The following is a 14,533-nucleotide window of genomic DNA, read 5'->3' on the forward strand; positions in this document are numbered from 1 at the left end:
GGCGGGCCCGGGGCCTTACCTGGCTCGCAGCGGGACGAGGGGCATGAAGGAAGGGCAGCGTCCCTCGGCGCTGACCCCGCCAGCCGCCGCCGCTCCCGTTGTCTCCGGACACAGGAGGAACGCAGCGCCGCCCCGCGTCCTGCGCGGCCGCTGCCGCCCCGCCCTGCGGCGCTCATTCCGGCAGGGAGGGCGAGCGAGCCCCCCGCCGCCGGCCCGGCCCGGCCCCCGCCCGCGCGGCGGCGGAACTGACCTCACCGCGCCCCGCCCGCCGCGCGTAGAGCTCTACCGAGCCCCGGCACCTGCCCGCGCTGCCCCGCCGTGTGAGGAGCCGCCAGGTCGGGCTGGTGCCCGCTGGCCGTCCCTCCACGGGACACAGCAGGCCGAAGGATGCGCTGTTGTTCCCGATAACCTCTCTACGCGCCTTCCGATTCCGTTGTGTTTCGCTAGGGTATGGTGTGGTGTGGGCACGCATTTCACGGAAAACACTCAGTCAAGTAGTGCAATGACGTGGTTGTGTGTTTTCATATCCTTTCCATGATATCCAGATGTCTTTTCAAATTAAGTGTTCTTAGCAAAATTTGGAGGGAGAAAAGGAAGATTTAATTGACTGCGTATTGCCCTGTAAAGTACCTTTGATGTCACTGCATTACCAAAAACAAACCATATCTAACACAGTCTTGCCAGAAGAGGTCTTTGGAATGAAGCCTTTTCGTACGTGTCTTCGAAGTTGAGCTCTGTTGCTGTGACACATTTTCCAATCTGTTCTCTACTGGAATGATTTGATAGTGCTTGATCTTGTCTAGGCATGGACATACATCCTCAGGGATCTTGGATTTTGGGATAGGCTCTTCAGGTCACAAAAAAAGAAAAGGGAAAGCTGTATACAGGGAAGTGTGTGGAGAAAGAATCCTCTCAGTTATAATTGAGTTAGTTCCCAAATGAGATCTTGCCTTCAAGAGTCTTTTGATTAGCAGTGTAAGAAAGCATTCTCCATGCCAGTTTGGAACACTGTAGTTTACTGAATATCTTTAAACTTGTGAAGAAAGTTTTCTGGCTGATGGAGCCTGTTGGGATTTCTAGAAGGTTTTTGACAACGACTGTCAAAGAAACAGAACTGTAATGGCATAAGACCAAGTGTCTTGGCATGAACAGCTGGTTAAAGGTGGAGCAAGTGTGTGGCCCTTGTAGCATAGTGCACTGCTGGGTCAATGTCTGCTTGGACCTGCTCAACATACAAGTGACTTGAAAAGGGAGCTGGGCTCTCAGGTGACAGCCTTCTGATCATACCAAGCTATTGAGGGACCCGAGGACAAAATCCCACTAAAGATCTGGGAAGGACATTGTGCAGCTGAATAACTAGACAGTAAAATGGCAGATTTGATTTTGGATAGATTAAGATGATGCACAGTGAAGAAAAACCTCCTGACTTCAAATAAAAAATCAACTTTAAGCTGACCAGTACTGTACAGGAGCAAAATCTTGGCCTTAGAAAAGGTTTTTGTGAAAATCTCTCTTCAGTGCTTAATCGAGTTGATAAAAATAAGCCTTATGCTGAGATTTGAAAAAAAGCAGAGAACAAAGCAGTTTAATGCTGCTGTGTAAATTCATGGTTAAACACATTTTAAAAGCTCTTTGAGTTTTTAAGTTCCCTCAGCTCAGGAAGGACAGAATAGTAGTGAAAAAGGTTCAGTGAGAGGTAAAAAGCATGATCAAAGGTACTTTACTCTCAACTTCATGAAAGGAGCAACTAAAAAAGCTTCTATCTGGAAAAAAAAAAAAAAAAAAAAAAAAAAAGATTACTTGATAAAACAAAGGGCCAAAAATCATGAGTAATCATTGAAATTTTGAGCAGTTACAGCTGGAAGTTGTGTGTGTGGATGCCATGAAAGCCACCAAGGACAATTTGCAATTACTGACTGGTGTCAGCTATTCTGCAAAGGTGATTATGCAGTGTTATGAAAGTTTACCTCCCTAACTGTTAAATCAATCAGCCTTTGTAATATGAACATATATTCACTTTGTTACCGTGTATTAATTCACATAATACAGTGAAATGGAATGAGATGGTGGAATTTTACTGGAGACTTTGAGTTTGTTCATACTCAAGTAAAACAAACTGAAGGTCAGCCCAGCCCTGGAAATAGGGATTTTGCTTCTTGGAAGCATAGAACTGTCTATGAAAGATAAAAGACACCCATGGACAACCCAGATAAAGCCAGAATTCTAGTCACTCTAATATGTCTTTGAAACCCTTCCAGTGTTATCTGGCAAAACTGACCCCAGGGACATCTGGATCAATAGACAAGCAGCAAGAATGGTGCAGAAGTACAGTTGCCTGGCAAAAATTTACAATCATTAGAAATCGGTAGTGTGGGTCTCAGCTATTAGTCAAATCCTGTTCTTCTGGAGTGATTGAAGGGTATAAGAACCCTGTGTAAAACCACATTCAGGGTGACCCAGTTTGGCTGGGAAACTTCATGCACATGAATAAATATTTACTCTTGTAATTCTATACTTTGTTTCCTGGCCTCTCTTGTTCAGTACCAATTGTTGCAAATTTTCATAAAAGTGAATACACTTAGCCGATCGTTTTTTTCAAAAACAGAAAACCTAGGAACATTCCTAAAATACAAGATTATAATATTTTGCACAATAACTGAAGAAATAGTTTGCTAGCCAACAGATTTTCTCACCTTATGTCTGTATCTGAGAAAGTCCAGACTGCAATAAATGTACTTCATATCAGTAAAATGGAATCAGTTATCTGATACTCAACATTAATTAAGCACTTTTACCTCTCTTTCTCAGATATGTGTAGCTAGCCAGCTCTGAGGTTAGAATGACAATTTCCTCTAACAAATGCAAATAGAATATTCAGTATTTAAATAAGGCCAAACAATGTCATCCAGAAAAAAGCCTTGTTATGGAACTCTTGAGAGACAATTTGCATCTTCCTCAGTGTTTTACAGCTGCATAAATTGAGTCCCTGCCTTACGTTGGGTTCAAAGCAGCTCGATTTCCCATCCGTGTCACATGAACGCTCTCTTCTCTGCAGACATGAGTCTGTTACAGATGGGTAATGAGATGATTGGCCCTCACAATTAAGGGATAACTCTTGTGTAAATATTAAGAAAAGCTTTAGTGATGTATAGTTATGTTATTGTAGTTTAGATGTCCTCTGTTCTTCCCGTAGTTCCCTTTTCCCCTCCCTGTATTGTGACCATCAGACAGCTGGGGTTGTCTAGGATAGGTAAAAAAGAAGAAGACGTTCCCATGTGTTCCTTACCCGGGACAGTGGGGAATGGAAAAGCTTGTTGCTTAGGGGTTTGTGGCATGGCAACACCTGATCTCCAATCAAGTCACAAGAAAGCAATCTCCACCGATATATGGCAAAGAAGAGCTGACTGACAGACTTTGGGAGGGGCCAGGGCTGGCAGATGCAACCCCCAGGGGGATAAAAGACTGAGCATCCATCTTGAAGAGGAACCAGCCACATGGTATGCACGAGGGGTAGTTCCCAGCACTGCAACTTTTTCCTTATGTAGTCCTTTGTTGTATTTTTGTTAAGGTTTAATAAACCTTTTTAAATTTTCAAAGTGAGCAGTTGTTTCTCACAAGTCAGACCCGATCAGATCAGATCCGATTGTAGCGCCTCTTTCTCACGCATCCAACTTAGAACACCAAACAGGGAGTAATTCCCTGCACTTTCCGCCTTATCTGTCCCCTTGGTTTGCCATATCCAAGCCATCTTTGGTGACCTCTGAATTCCCAGCTCTTGCCTCCTCTCTTGTTCCTTCCCAATTTGTCCTGATTCAGCCACCCGCAGTGCTGGTTAGGCGTTCCTGAGCTTTCCTGCTGAGGCTCCCAAAGGAAGGGCTGGCACTTGGTAATGCCAAGGCTTGTTACCCATGTAGGAAATGCTGATAGCAGTGCTGCTAATTGGCAAACAGAAGCAGCATCCAAGCAAGAAGCCTCTTTAACTTCCTGCATCCTTTGCAGCATTGCTGTCCATGAAATTGGTCCTGTCACCAGGAATTCACCACAGCTCCTCAGTTGCCTCTGCGTGTCCTGTTGCCATCCTACATTCCTTCCCATCTCCTAACAGAGTTATCTGATATGAAATGCTGATTGTTGCTTGTGGATCCTTGAGAACCACAGGTAGACAGAATCACAGAATCACAGAATGGGTGAGACTGGGAGGGACCACACTGGGTCATCTGGTCTGACCTCCATGCTCAGGCAGGGCCATCCCAGAGCACATGGCACAGGGTCATGTCCAGATGGTTCTTGAAGATCTCCAACGAGGGAGACTCCACAATCTCTCTATTCCGGAATCTGTTCCAGTGCTCAGTCATCTGCACAGTAAAGAAGTTCTTCCTCAATATTCAGGTGCAATTTCCTGTGCGTTAATTTCTCTCCATTGCCTCTTGTCCTGCTGCTTGGTACCACTGGGAGGATCCTGGTTCCATCCTCTTCATGAAGCCTCCCTTCAGATATTTACAGATATTGGTGAGGTCTCTTATCAGTTGTCTCTTCTTGAGACTGAACAAGCCCAGCTCCTTCAGCGTTGAAGCCCAACTACAAAACTTTAAAACAGCTGTGTTTAGAGAAGGTTCACAGAAAAAGAAAATAAAGAGGATGAGTAAATGAGCTACAAGATGAATCGGGTGCTCTAGGTGCTTCTCTTGGAACAGTTTTGCTTTGTGTGTTATTAAATTGACAAGCCCTTCTGTCACTGAAAATGTTGGCATAAATCAAACTCTCTAACACTATTATTAGTACTAGATTGCAGGCATTACTTTATTACAGCACTGGATGCATGCCAGCTCTTTCCCTGAACATGCATAAGCACTTTCAAGACTTTTCACTATTTGTACGTTTATTTTATCAAAGAAATTAATGTTCATTGGCTGTAATTTATATAGTTGTCTTCATTAATTATTATTGTATCTTCTGTTGGTTGTTGATTGATTTGTTTCTTCTCATGCTAATTAGTCCATATTTTCAGGTTTTTACGCATCTTTTTTCCAGGTAAAGAGGGTTTTAATACAATTGCTGAATTGTCTTTGTTAGTTTCGTCTTTATCTCAGGGTTCTGCAAAATGTCCTTGTGGTTCATCAATTCTGCATTCCTAGTGTCCAGTTTCAGCAATATATCTCTTGCCCAGGTCTGAGATCACTGAAGCATATCAAGGTTGATTGCAGTTGTTACAGTGAAACTTAAGGTTTCAGTAATTTTCCCCAACCATGTTCCCACTAGAGCAGCTAAACTTTGTTGTGTGAATCAATGCACAGAGGTAACCAGGGTGATCACTGAGCCCCAAGCTGAAGTGCAAAGAGTGGATTTATTTTATGACTTCCCTAACAACACAGGGTGGCAGAGACACAGGCCCTGTCAGGCTTAGCTCATCCTAGGAAATGGAGGCACATGGGAACAGGGGCTCTGTCAGCCTCAGTTCAGCCTGGCAGGCCACGAGGATGGGCTTGGGGCTCACTGCCTGCCCCGTGTATCAAAGGGCTTCACATATGCACAGTTTATCCCAAGGCTGTGCTTCCATGATCTCCTTCTCCCAGCAGGAGGCTCAAGTATGTGTAAGAGTGTGTCATCCCTACACAGCACGCCTGCTTCCTCAAAACAGGTAGAGGATCAACAACACTAGGCATAATAAATGGAGTTTTCCCACACTGACAACCTGAGCAGAACTATTCCCTCCTCACCAAATCTTCCAGTTTTAACCCCTTCCTCCCAGCACTTGTTAAATGCTGGCTATGACAGTGTGGCATATGACAGAGTGGAAAATGAGACTTCTTATGATTCATTGAAACAATCAATTATAAAAATGAGTTAAAACAATTGGAATAGTTATTAGGAAAGTTATATAATTTCCAACACTCCCCCCAGAAAAGTAAAAAAAAAATGTGCTGTAAAACCAGCAGTGATAACTGAAGCTGAAAATGAAGAAGGGCACTTTTTTGGGACAAACAGAATTTCTTTCTGAGCCATTGCAATACCTTCACATAACAGTTTATCCTGTCCCCTTTCAGGGCACTGATAAAACTATAGCCAAGTGGATATGTTTTTTTCACTCTATAGGCTGCAATCATGCAATAGTACAGTCTACTAAACTCAGGGAATGCACTTTGTTGAGTGGAACGTTTTGGCTTCCAGGGTAAAAATATACTACTTTGTAACCATTCAGAGCACTTAAAAAAGAGAAATACAATCTTTGTTTTCCAAGACGTGCACACAATGATAGTAGTTAGGATTTCAAACAGCAAGAGCAGAAGTTTCAGTTCCTGAGCTTCCCAGCCCCGCATATTGCAGGCTGGGACTTTGAAGGAGCCGGCTGAGTTGTTGCTTTGCGTTTCTGCGGCTGTGCTTGGTGCTGCTTGACACCAGTGGCTGAGCAGAGTGCGTACAACACACGCCGCGCTCTCGATGTTCCTGCGGGCCCAGGGCGCTGCTGCGGAGCACATCCCTTCCCCGCGCCCGGCTCGCGGGTCTCTGCTGCCCTCCAGCGGCCGCCGCCGCGCTCCGCACCCGAGCCCGCTGCGGGCCCGTCGCTCCCGTCCCGCCCGAGGGAATCCCGCTTGGAGCAGGAAACGCACCTCCCTCGCGTTTTTCGGTCCTCTCGTGCTGCGACATTTCTGGTATTTCCACCTACGTCCCCGTTCGCCGGTGACCTCGCCACCGCACGGACAGGATCTCGTCTCCCCCGAGCGCGCACGTTCCGGCCCGCGTTCCGGCCTACGTGGCAGCGCCGCCGCTGCCGCCCTCGCCAGGCGGAACACGGCGGGGTGGGCCCCCGGCTGTGGGGCCGCTGCTTGGACTGGTTATGGCCGCTCCAGCAAAAAGCCTGGTTTTACAGCTTACAGGAAACACTGTCATGTAGACCTCAGCTCATTTATCAAATCGTTTGATTTGGGAAATAGATTTCAGCATAGGGGTGAAGGCTGTGGGCTGTGCAATCACATACGCCTTGATCCTTTGGGAACTGAGGAGATGAAAGTCAAGCTGAAGAGGAGAAGGGCCAGCTGAGAATGGTCAGAGCAGAAACTGGAACGAGGTTCTGAACTACTGGAGCCACTGCAATGGCTTTTCAGCAGACAGCCTGTGAGCAGGCATTCATTTGGGGGTAGCTTGTCCTTTTTTGAAGGACAGTAAGCAATGATCACCTGCAAGAAGGGGACCCAAGGTGAGCTAGAGACCCTCCTGGCACCATGTTCCCTGCCGGTGGCTGAGCCAAGAAAAGCCCTGGGATAGCGCCTGGGGACTGCAGCCATCAGCCAGCACATGTGCAGTGGCAGCCCCCAGGAAGGAAGACAGTGGTGAGCATTCCTGGGTACCTTACTGCTGCCTAAAAGAGAATAGGGAGGAAATATGGAGTGAGCAAAAACAAAAAATAATATTTGATCAGTTAGATTAAAAACACACCCAGTTACAAGTCAGCAGTTCTCCTTCATCATTTATTTCTGTCGTTCACAACTATTCCTTAAAAAATATTTGAAACTACCTATGGATAGAATACCAGTCTTCAATAGGCAGTAGAACGTGTCCATGGTATGATGTGTCCTGTAAACCAATACAGCAGGAGAAATCTGAAATAGAGTCTTGCATTTTACACAGCAATTAGAAAATTAGTGCTTATCCAAATACCATTAAAAAGTCATAATAATCTTTTCAGGCCTTTCAGATTCCAAATTTCATTGCTTTAGATTTCTCTAGGTATTGCAACTATTATGAGTTTTTTCAGGTATCTACCCATTCTGTGAAATTTTGTTTTGCCATCTATGACAAAATTAGAGACAGGCAGAAGATTATCCCTCTTAAATCTCTACATAGTTAAACCCTGTTAAAGCTACAGAGGTCTTAAATGACATTCCTTTATTTAAAAGAATTTTATTATGTGACTTTTTCTAAAAGGATCTTAGTTTGATATTTTAAAAAAAAATCCAGTAATCGTGCAAATCCAGATTGCTCAGTGAGTGCCTTTTTCTTTAGAATAATGAGAAAGAGCAAAATATTAGCTGGGGGCCATTTGTGGTTTTGTTTTTCTCCAGTAACTCAAAAATCCAAGCCATCAATATCACTTGTGTTTTACTTTTGTATCTATGGATTTTAATTCCTGCAGAAGTAAAGGTGAAGAATTAGTAAAAGGAAATATTTTATAATTGTTGTCAAGGTTCTAAAATTAGTTCTAAAATATGTTTCAGTCAAGCCTGAGAACAGCATTTGCTTTGGATTTTCAGCATCCCAAAGCACTGGAGCTGCTCTGTCAGCACAAAGTACCATGAATAGCATGAAACGTGCTTTATGAAATATGAGTCTTTAGTACAACCCTGTGTCATGATGTGGTATCAAAACTGCCTCATTTTGGGGGCATCTTTTAAGGGGCATCTTTTAATTTTTAAGGGGCATCTTTTAATTTTTTAATTCATTTTCTTCAATGAATTTTAAAAAGAGATGAAAATATTAACAATTTTTATAGCTTCTGGCTTACATTTTTTCTTGTTTCTGATATCTGATAGTTAAGGGTGCCAATGCTGTACCTGTGCAATTTAAGAGAAAAATGTAGTTTTTAGGACAGTCTTCCTGCAAGTATGTTACTATAGAAGTTATTTCCCAGTTTATCATTTGAAGCAAAAGAACCTGAATTTTAGAAAATGCTGCAGAGTCACAATTTTTTTATACTTAAGATATCTGGTTTTTAAGTTTCCTGCTGCTATGGCAGCTTTAGCAATAAATGCATTTTAAATATCCCTTTGATGAGTGACAAGTGTCTGTTGAGCTCTCTTTGTGGGGAACTACCATTTCATTTCCATTCAAAAAGTCTCATTGCTTTTTTACATCAATCATTCTCTCTCCAATCTAATATTAAGGAAGAAAGGGGCAATGTTTCATATTTGTGCAATCACAAAAGAAATCTTACCAAATTCCTTGATCTTCTGACACAGTCATAAGCATAGTGAGAGGAAAAGTTGGATCGCATTACCAAGCAGCTCCAAAACAGACCCTCAAAAACCTTGGGTGCTCACATATCTGAAAAACAACTTTGTAAGCATCAGGTACAGCACACTGAATACTATAAACTCATGATTATCATCTCTGCTGTTTATCAGAAATAAGATCTAATAAAAAGTCACGCTTGCTCCCTATACACTACATCTGTAGATATTTCTGTTTAACATGTGCCCAGAAGAGAAGGATGAAAATAAATTACTTGAGGTGAGGCTTAAAAATAAGCCTCTTTACTATAACCACTTTCAACCCCACATACCTAAAGTTAGTCTCTTCCCTTGGGAGCTTTAAACCACTTTATGCACAATCTCAAAAGGCCAGAGATAGCTGGTGATCTGTGGGAGCTTACACCAGTAATTGGGGAGGTCTCTTAGGTTTAGCTGCCTGTGACTGGTTTGATGGCATCAGTCTGGTCAGTTCAGAGAACAGCTCTGGAGAAGAACTGTGCTGGAGAAGAGCTCTGCTGGCAGAATATCAGACTCCTGGGGGCTTCTCTTTGAGGACTGATACACCTCATTTCTGCAGCTTTTACAATCTGCTTTGGAAGGAAGTAGATACAAACAGCTTATGGTGGGGAAACACTTACATGTATATGTATCCTGATTTTTTCTTTTTTATACATGTGTTCAGTCTTGTAATCACCGCTGAAAAAATGTGCACTGTTGTAGAAAGGAATTCTATTCTTAAATAAAAGCCAGTTAATTTACTTTGAACAGATAATGGATGCAGGTAATCTTTTGAATACACCTAATGAGCTTATTTGGCTTTTTGAAGTCAATTTTCTGTCTCAACAGGCATCCTTAGACATATTTTTAGTTGCAGTAAATAATTTCATAAAATAATGAGGTTTTCAACAGGGAATTTAGACAAGTTAGAATTCCAAGACTAGAATACATTTCCTAGCAACTGCAGATTGGCATTTTTTTCAAGAGAATACAGTCTTCATCTCCATTTCTGGAAACTATTCCATGTAAAGAGAACCAGCACAGTAAAATTCCAATGGAGACACTCCTTATGCTGTTACTTTACACTACACTACTTTTGTAGTGCATTTTAATCTGCATTTTTATTGCTAAGACATGGCCTGGAGGTAAAATTTATTAAATTTACTAAGTTTTTAAAATGAACTATTTTTCTGCATAAGATCTTGAGTTTAGACTTGTAGCTTTAAACAGCCATTTTGTTCTAGAAGCAAATTAATAATCTGTTTTCGTGTTGTTAATGAGAGTTTCTGAAAGTCTTGCTTAAATAAATTGCCCCAAGACCCCATTTACCTCTTCAAAAGAACTTTAAAGCAATTGCCCAAGCCACATCACTGACCTATTTAGTAACACAGAATGCTGCATGGATTGCTAGTGCCTTTAACTATATTTTAGCAGAACTAAAATTAAGAAGTGCAAATGGCTCCACTTTTCCACTGTAATGCAATTTTACCAATATCAAATTTACTTAATTCATATTCCTAATTTTTTGTAACAAATGTTTATCAAGACAATTTATAACACAGTTAGAAACATCATGAGGTCTGTGTTTAAAAGTCAGTCATCAACTGACCAAAACAAAATATGGATGTATGATCCATTCTTTTTATGCTCAGAAGTGTATTTGTTTCTCACTGTCATCTTTATTTCAAGTTTCAAAGGCGGGATTGAAAATCCACTACAGCTGATAGAGGTATTTCCATTGATTTTCACTAGGCTTTGGTCAAGCCCCAGATGTCAATGAACTGAAACTCACTGAATCTCCTTGTTTACAGAAGTGATGAAGCAGGTCAAAATCCTCATTTAATCTCGCTGTGGGGGATAGGCCACTGATGAAAGAGCACACTGGCAAAAAGGCGGATTTTGAAGAGACGGACCTGCTGTGCAAGTGCCATTTAATTACCTGTGCTCTCTGATCTTAATTCCTCTTGATACAACCTGCTACAGACTGAACATTGCAGAATAAACATAAGGCTATTTCTGTTCCCTGTCTTTGTTTTCAATTACTTTTGATGTTGGCATAATGGATGGATGTACATGATGCTGTAGAGTGCAGTGGGAAGACCTGTAAGCTTGAAGGGAGTTTTATCCCGTGGGTGAGACTATGTGGCCCTGTCAGACCACCCAGGGAAATCCTTGACTCCAGCTGTTTCCCTCTGCCCAAAAGCCCAATGTGTTTGTGTTGCCCTTTCCACTCATGGACATCCTTCTAGGTTTGAGGTCAGCAAAAATTGAACTGTCTCCACTTTTTCTTACTACCCCGGCATGTACACATCTTTCTTAAAAGTGCATAGTGGGGTGGATTATTACATAGGTTGTGTAAAACTAGGTGACTTTTAAAAGACACAACCAGTGTTGACTCTGCTAGTGACCAAGTCAATCATCATTTAGTGAATCTGTTCAGAAGGTGAGTCTGAGCTTCCATGTACAGAGGAGGAGACCCCAAACTGTGGGATAAGCACAGCTGACAATATGAAGCAGGCATTGCATGGCAGGCACACCAGTTCTGAAATGTGGAATAATGAAGGATGAAAAGTCAAGCTATTACATCTGCAGACCATTTCTAAGAGAAACCATCATTCTCACAAATTCACAAACCTAGATGAGACTTCAGGTGAGTGACCTCTCCTGAGAAACCAGCACAGCTTTATTGTCTCAAAATCAGTCACCATTTACATCAGCTGTCAGTCTAGGAAGGTAGACTCCCAAAACTTGGCATGGTGAACTCCTCTGAGGAACTTACTTCTGTACTATGGGTCAGTATAGAAGCCTCATATGGTTCTCATTGATGTTCATCTCCAGGAAAGTTATCACAACATTTGCAAGTAGAAAGTATGTTTGGTGGTATATTCATAAGCCCAGCATGATCTTCAATTAATACTCTCTTTCATGAGGAAAAGACCAAAAGCTCCCAAGACCTCTTGCTGCTCCTAGCAGCACACACACACACACACACAAATTCTTCTATTGCAAATATATCTATCAGCACAAAAGAAGAAAATATTCTTGTCAGTGTCAGTTAACAAATGTGTTCCTGTGTTTAGAATTCATGATAATTTATTCTAATGATTTTCTTGAGAATCTATACAAACTGTTTAAATTTCTATTTGTTCTCATATCAGCTGTTGTACCAGATAGGGTCCAGACGTTTACAAGATAGGGTCTGCTGATTTTAGCTACTGAGTCCTTGGATGTAAAATGAGCAGACTCACTGAAGCAGATGAATAAGCCTCTACAGAACACCCACAACATTACAATATTTTTCTCCATGCTACTGCAAGAACACAAAGAGGAAAAACAAACTCAAATAGAAAACAAAATTAATTCTCTTGGGTTTGCCTGAATCAGAATTCTAAGTGGCCTGAAAGCCTGAAAACTGTTCAATGGAAAAATATAGTCGTTTAATAGTGCTGTGCACCTCCACTGGAGTACTGTATGTAGAAAAATTATATATGGCCATAAAATTTAAATCAATTCAAAAGCCTTTTTTGCTACCTCTTTAGCATATAATTGCACAGACAGTCTGAATCAGGTATAATATTGTTTCAACCTCAGGACAGGAAACATCTGCCTTTTTCTTCTCTTTTCCCTGTTGAAATACCATGTGTTGTACCTTCAAAATTGCTTATTTTTCCCAGAGCGGTTTTTTTAATGAATGTTTAGTACTATCACCAAGCAGTTAATCCTGAATTTTTGGTCAGAACAGAAGGTGCTTTTCATGGAAGAAGACAGGACAAAAAGGGAAAAAGCCTTTGTTGCAATTTCCAGCTCTGTGTCGCTGACAGAAGAGTCTTTTGCACATCCATATGCTTAAGGCGTAAATGCCCAAGACAGGCAACGACAGAATTACTGTCAATACAACATGTTATACAGGTCTGTGAACCCTGCATTGCCTCAGATTCCTGAATCTAAAAAAAATACTGCATCATGACCAAGTGCAGGTTGTCAGATGACAACATAATTTTTGCAAAAAGCAAAAATCTATAAAATAGGGAAATTTCATACCTAGTAGGTTCTACATGGCATATGCATGCTACTGAAGGAAAAGTAGATCGTTATGAAGCATTTTCAATGATGAAAGCAAAGTGGAAACAGAATAAAAGATTATAGATCTAACTTTACAAAAAAAAGGTACTGATGGAAATGTCTTTGAGGAAAAAAAAGTATAAGGACATTTCATTTTTAAAAAAGGACTGCATATTGTCTAAGGTAGAAATCTTAGGATTGTCTTGTGTGATGAAAACTTGGTTGAATTAAAACATGGCTCTGCATAAAAAGAGGGGATATTAACCTTTCCTATTCAAATTAGGCATGTCTTTGAAGAAGAATTTAAATTGAGTAGTAGCCTGGAAGCTTTGATTTACATCAAATAATTGGATATGTACTTCAGACATGTAAGGCAGGCAGCAACTGAAAATTACCTGAGACAAAACAAGATTTTCAAAATCATCACTGAATTATTTGGAACAAAGGCCATGAGTATTGGGAACAAAACCAAGAGTAAGAAAAATATTAAAGCACAGATGATTCAGATAGGAAAATCTTCTATGTAAAATAATAGCCTCTCTGACTGCTACTGGAATTGAAAATTATATTGCAAAACAACTAGATGGTCAAGTGCTCAGGTCAGAAAAACAAATCAAATGCTAGAAATGATGAAGAAAGGAATAGAGGACACAACAGGAACCACTTTTTTTTTTTCCCCCATGTGAACCCCATGTGCCTGCACCTTGGGTATTCTGGGATGTAATCTGGGAACTAGAATGCGTTCAGAGAAGGACAGCAGGGATGTTAAAAGTCTGGACCAGCTCTGTGAGGAGCAAGTGCCAGCACGAGAAGGAAACTGCTGAGAGGGGAATACAGTGGAGGCCTCTGCAGCCACTAGCAACACAGAGAATAAAGGGAGACCAATTGTGTTTTGCAGTTCAAGAGACAGCAGTGTTACTCTCAAATAAAGCAAGCAGGCAGCAGATGCAGGAAAAATAACAGGAGGTGATCTTCCACACAATAAGTAAATAAGATATAAAAACTCTCAAGGTAGTGTTGTTCAATGCAAAGTGTATATTGATTCAAAAGTGGTTGGGGAAATGCAAGAAGATATATCCACAGGGAGCTAAGTTAAGGACATCACTCTGTGAAAATACCACTACATGATCACTGGGTTTTGTGTTGTGCACCAGACATCTGCTGTTGTTTGCTACAGATTTGTAGGTTAGAAGGACTATTGGCTTAATGTGTTGTTTTTATACTCTTAGTCTGCTGTAGTTTTCTGCTTCTGTCTTAACAAACTCAGTTTATATTGTGCATTAGGTTGATGCACAAAACAAATTATCTTCCACCTGTCAAAAAGGACAGGAGGATTAGAGAGCTGTTGCTAGGGTTTTGTAAACTAGAATTAAATAATAAGTTAATGATAGTGATTTTACCATCAAAAACAGCAATAGGCATTTCTTGCATAAAGGCAGGTTTGTTGCCACATGAGCAGAAGGAATATTAAAAAGTGATATAACGAGATTGCAACTTAGAAATCCAAA

At 41.4% G+C, this 14,533-nt stretch overlaps 1 protein-coding gene across 1 annotated transcript in view; it reads right to left on the minus strand.

Moving 5' to 3' along the window:
- ZNF518B (zinc finger protein 518B) overlaps positions 1-210 on the minus strand; it is a 13,860-nt gene extending 13,650 nt beyond the window's left edge. Inside the window, exon 1 of the mRNA XM_041402767.1 lies at positions 20-210. The gene's annotated coding sequence lies outside the window, so the exon portion shown is untranslated. The remainder of the gene's footprint in view (positions 1-19) is intronic.
- Between the last annotated feature and the right edge of the window lie 14,323 nt (positions 211-14,533).

The sequence above is a fragment of the Onychostruthus taczanowskii genome, unplaced genomic scaffold, assembly GCF_017590055.1.
Source record: "Onychostruthus taczanowskii isolate IOZ18803 unplaced genomic scaffold, ASM1759005v1 scaffold2, whole genome shotgun sequence".
NCBI lineage: Eukaryota > Metazoa > Chordata > Aves > Passeriformes > Passeridae > Onychostruthus > Onychostruthus taczanowskii.